Source organism: Talpa europaea (assembly GCF_964194135.1).
Source record: "Talpa europaea genome assembly, chromosome: 2".
Classification (NCBI taxonomy): Eukaryota; Metazoa; Chordata; class Mammalia; order Eulipotyphla; family Talpidae; genus Talpa; species Talpa europaea.
In genome coordinates, this window is record NC_140068.1 from 110,999,018 (window position 1) to 111,005,017 (window position 6,000).

Sequence of the window (6,000 nt, forward strand, 5' to 3'; positions counted from 1 at the left end):
GAAAAGAGGAAAGGGGAATAAATTGTGTAAGAGGAAGACTGAGCAAGGCCTTCAGGGCAGCAGGAGGCAGGGGAACCAAAGAAGGTTTGCCAGTGAAAATGTCCTGTGCAGAAATAGCCAAGAAATGTAAAGAAAGGAATGTCTAATGTTGAGCCTTCAGTTACCTGCTCTGAGATTGTGTACTCTGTCCAGGCACTCTGCACCATCTCATCCCAAATCTGCTGGAAATAGTCAGTCTTTTATGTTCAACTACTTGTGTGAATGATGCTACAGAAATCACAGAGATGCTACACTCTGGTGATGTGGTTGTCAAAAAACTGATGTTGGGGGGCCTCCCTGGTGGCACAAGGAGTTGAGCACCACACTATGAAGCAATCCGCAGCCTCTGCAGCACGAGTTTGATCCCCCGCCGGCAAGGGGAAAACCCACATGGCCCAGCCGACCTCTCCTGTCTCGCCTGCTGCTCCCCTCAGCAGAGTATTTCAGTCAATCTGCCTGTTCTGTTCCCCACTCTGTCTCTCGTGAATCCTCTCACCCCCCACACCTCTGGCTGTACCCCAGCTCTTGTGTGCATAAATAAATAAATCTTTAAAAAAAAAAAAAAAAAAGAACAGCTGCTACTGAGAAGCACAGCCAGATGGGCCTGTGTGGACTTTGATTGTAGAGGTTGTAGAAAGGGTTGAATCCATTTCCAATGGAATGTGTATAACTGCTTGACTTACTGCTAGTTCTTGGCTGGACACGCCTGTTTCAACCAAAGTACAGACTACCCAAGTAGTTGTTACTTCCTTGTACTAGAGGAATTTATGAACTCTCAATTCAAATTCACTGAGGCATAGAGAAGAATCAAACGGAGCCAGCAAGTGCAGAGAGTGGCTTTAGGAGAGACAGAGTAAGGGTCAGCAGGAATAGGGACCCCAGCAGGGATAGTTGAGAGACAATTGCTGCAATAGCTGGGTATACAGAGGAGACTTGAATATGAAGCTTTCACTTCCAATGTCCTGGGATGGACCCTCACAGTGTGTTCACAAGGTCATACCCATTTATAAAATTTGCAAAAATAGGGCCTCTCTGGTGGCTCAAGGGGTTAAGCACCGCACTATGAGACAATCTGCAGCCTCTGCAGCATGAATTTGATCCCCAACCAGCCAGGGAGCAACCCACATGGCGCAGCAGACCTCTCCTGACTTGCCCGCTCCTCCCTTCAACAGTGTACTTTGGTCAGTCTGCCTGTTCTGTTTCCCACTCTGTCTCTGGTGAATCTTCTCACCCCCCCGCATCTCTGACCTGTACCCCAGCTCTTGTATGCATAAATAATAAATAAATCTTAAAAAATTTTTTGCAAAAGTAGTATCTTTCAATCACAGTTAAGATTGCTATCTCGTTCCACCCCAGCCTCCTTCTGTCACATTTTCCCACCTTATTTTCCCATGGGATTTTGGAGAAAGATGTAGCTAAGAAGAAACTAAACTGGGCTTACAGTGTTTCCACTTACTGAGATACAAGGCTTATCAATTATTGCTAGGTAGCTGGGTGTAGAAGTGGCTTCCAGGAATGCCTCTGCTCCACTGAGACAATTCACTTGATACTAGAGACTAAACTGCAGGGCCAGTTCTTATCATGATAAGAATATGGTCAGGAACATGAGGCACCAGACGTTACTGTGGAGCCAGTAAGTCCTTCCAACGCTCAGACGTAGAAAATTGTGAGTGCAGGGTTTTAGTCTCATCAATGTCTAGTCAAAATGGAAGTTCTCTTCTTCAGGAATATATTTAACAATGCAATATATACACATATCTACATCATAAATTAAAATTATGTTTTATATATTCTACATGAAATCAATAAAAGTTATTCTGACATCAAAAAGTGAATTGAACAAGAGAGATGTGGGACCAAGATGGCAGATGAGTGAGTCCCTGAGCTAACTTTTTCCTGGGATCACAACGAATCTGCAACTAAGTATGAAACAATCTAAGAATTAGACCTGAATTCTGGATGAAGAGAGCTTCCACAACAAAGGATAAAAGTGTGAAAGGGATACAATGGATGATAGTGGAGGACTCTGGGTGCCTGGAAAGTGGGTGTGGGTAGGTGACATACATCTGAAGGGGTGTGATTCTATACCTCTGAATCATATGCAGAGTTATAAACCAGTATTACCTCAATTTTAAAAACCATCATAAAAAAAAGAGAGAGAGAAGGCAACACCCAAATAGGAGAAAAAGCAGTTGTCACCAGAGTGTTTTGGTGGAGCGAGAAAAAACAGCCAAACATGACAGCTTCTGAACAATGAATTACCAAACTCTTCCCCAACAAGACTAATCAAGACTCAATATAGTAAACAAACACACAAACACTTTATTAAACATACTAGAGGAAATACCAAATTATTTGTTCTCACCAGAAAACATGTGTTACAAAATTGTCAATTGAAGAGGGAAACAGAGTATAAAGGTAAAAATATAGAAAGCAGAGTGATCAGGCAGCTAATTAAAAATATTTTTCTGCATTTTCTGATGCAGCTTTTAAAATTTTGGAATTTGTCATCGTTGCTGTTCTGATACTTGGTTAATGTTTACTCTGGTTCCTAGTTTTATATTTTTAAGTTGATATCCTTTTACTTGAAGAGGACCCAACAGTGAGTTAGCCCTGGACCCCACAAACCAGAGCCTTTCCCCTTGAACCCCCACCCCAAGAGTTTTTGGGGCAGCATGAGGATGAAGCAGGGAGGCGCCTCAGAAGGGGCTGTTTTCCATCAGGAGGCCCCAAAAGACAGTTGAACAGGAAAAGAAATTTGGAGCACGGGCTGGCGAGGCCTGCGCAAGGACAGAGTGACCGGTGAGAAGCAGGAGTTTGGCCAGGCAGTTTGCTCCCACCCCAGGGTCCCTGCCCTCCGGTCCCCAACAGTCCCCAGGGGCTGCGCGTGCTGTGTTAGGGACCTGTCTTTGCAGTGTCTCCAGAACTCCCGAGGCAAAACTCGCACCTGCTGTTTGGTAAATCCTCACCAACACCCACGCGGGTCCTCAGAGCTTTCCAGCACCAACTCCCCAGCCTTTTAGTGACCACCAAGATCGAATATGTGCTTTAACGTTTTTAAAAAGAAATCCACCTCAATTGAAGGTGGGGCAATATAATCAGGATTACCCCCAAATCAGTGTTGCTTTTTTTTTTTTTTTAATAAACATCCGTCAACACCCCTCCACCCCACCTCGCCAGTGGGGGCGCACGCTCAGGACTGTCCTGAGCGAGCTCCTGAGCGCGCTCACCCAGCGGTCCTCGCCCCAACCACCCTAACGTCCCCAACTGCCATCGAGTCTTCCCACTAAGGCACTCCCCGCCCAGCCCCTGCCAGGGCAGGCGGCCTCTCCTGCCTCTGCGCTCCGAGCTCCGAGCGGAGCGTCGAGCGTCGCCTGCAGCAGCTGAGGCCACAGCCTCCAACAGCCTTCCCGCATCTTCTGGACTCTCTGATCCTGCGGACTTCTGGGCACCCGCCCACCTTGCGCAGCACCTCATCCTGGCAGCCTCCGACCTCTAGACCTCGCAGAGAAACCGCTGGCTCCAGTCTCCAGATGGAGAAACTGAAGCCCAGAGCGCCGAAAGACAGGCCCTCCAGGCCGCTGAGAGTGGGCACCAGAAGTAAATTCTGTGAGTGACTCTGGGGAGACCAGCACTTTTTCCTACAACAGAGGCAGCCTTAGATAACCTGCCTCCGACTTTGTCCCTGCTGAACCCTCAGCCCCACGGGTCACCCCTACACCAGCCCATTTAGCAAAAGCTCTAGCAACAGTTCACCCCAAACCAATGGAATGAAACACTTTGCTTAAAAGTGTGGTCTGCGGGAACTTTGAGTGCCTTACAGGTTTTTAATGCATCATTAGCACCTCTGAGTGCTTTCTGTTTGGCTCCTCTTTCTGCCTCTAGAGCTGGCTGCAGCTCCAATCTCCTTGTCACATCCTGGTCTGCAAACTGAGACCTATCAGGGGCCCTTGTGCCACAGGTCAACTCTCCCTGCTGGTGTCGGGCTGAAGCCAGAATTCACCAGCTGCCAGGGGCCTGCACTTCCCAGGCCCTGCCCAGTCTTGTTTCTGAGCCTGGTAAAGAGGACAGCTCTGACTCCAGCTCTTCAGGAATATGAGTTGTGTAGGATGCAAGATTCTTTTTTATCCCTAACTGGGAGTTGGGGAAGGGAATATTTTCTGGAGAAAAAGGTCCAGAAAAGAGGAAATCACTGAAGAAGCTGAGAACTGGCCATAAGGCTTTCCACTTCCATTAGAGGGCCGAGTAATTCAGATTTCCTGCAAGTGAAGACAGCTTAAAAAATGGGATAAAATAATTTCAAAGTAGCTGAAACATTCAAAGGGCCAGAAGGTTGCCGGACCAAAACTTGGGAAAGGAAAGCCTGGAACTTGGGGTTGCTTCTGAGTGGGGACATTTGCTGATCCTTCAGGTTGCTGAGATTCCAAGCTGCATTTTGGGCAGCCTTTAAAGGAACTAGAAATGGGAGTCCCAGACCCCAAAAATCTCAAGTGTTTGGACTTATTTTAGATGACCCCAGACTGCCAGTGTCAAAAACAAAAATTCTTTTAGGAAGAAGCTATCACCAGGCCTTGAATTATTTCTGCAATGCTTTTTCAAATATATTTAGCACACCAGGCACCAGAGACAAGAGACCACCAAAAAAGAAAAGCAAAAACAACCATCAACAAAATCAGATGCACAGGGACTTGTGACATTGGGGCTGCTGGACCCAGACTGTATAACAACTAGGTATATGCTATTTAAGGAAATAAACGCCACATGAACCACTGACTGAGAACTGAAAGATGAACAAATGGCACAGCAGACATGGGGAGGGAGGGAGGGCACTAAAGTTACAAAGTCACAAACTCGTGGTCACCTTGCTGGTCCATCTTCGAGCCCAGGAAGAAAGAAAGAACACAGATTTGGAGAGAACAGCTTCCAAATTCCAGTTCAGCTTTTTGTCATGACAAATGACATAACCCTTAAAATAAATATATAATTTAATTTTATGTGGTTATATATTTACTTGGTTTAAAAAATAATGTAGAAAAAGATGTACAGCAAGATTTGCAACCACCCTGCCCCTATTCACCTCGTTGCCACTACCCCCATCCCTGCCCCAAAGGTAAAGGTTATTAGTTTCCTATCTATGATCTCAAGGTTTATGTAAGTAGAAGTCAATACTAATTATATGTGTGTATATGTATATATAAATATATGTATGTTTACCCCCCTTTAAGCAAAATGTTACATGCTAAACACTTCTATTTTCGTTGCTAGACTTTTGTCCCATTAGTACATGGAGCCTCTATAAAATGGCTCTAATGGCAACAAGAACTAGCTGTGCTGCACCAGAGGCTGCTGTAAGTGCCAAGGACCTCAAAGTGGAAAACCTAGCTACCTGTAAGAACCCTTAGTGTTTTCTTTTTTTTTTTTTTAAAGATTATTTATTTATACAAGCACTGGGTACAGTCAGAAGCGCGGGAGGCTGAGAGAATTCACCAGAGCCAGATCGGGGAACAGAACAGGCAGACTGACGAAACATACTGCTAAGGGGAGCAGCAGGCGAGACAGGAGAGGTCTGTCGTGCCATGGGGGACCCTCACAGGTGGCCGGGGATCGAACTGGCACTGCAGAGGTTGCAGGCAGCTTTGCAGCCCATTGCTCAATTGCTGCACCACCAGGGGAGGCCCAGTCTTTTTTTTTTTTTAAATTTTACTTTTACATAGGAGAGCTGGGGTACAGGCCAGAAGTGTGGGAGGTAAAAGGATTCACCAGAGACAGATGGGGAGCAGAACAGGCAGATCCACTGAAATACACTGCTGAGGGGAGCAGAAGGCGAAACAGGAGAGGTCTGCTGCACCATGTGGGCTAGCACCCTGGCTGGGATTGAACTTGTGCTGCAGTGGCTGCTGATAGCTTCATAATGCTGAGACTTAACCCCTTATGCCACCAGGGAGGGAGGCCCCAAGAAGC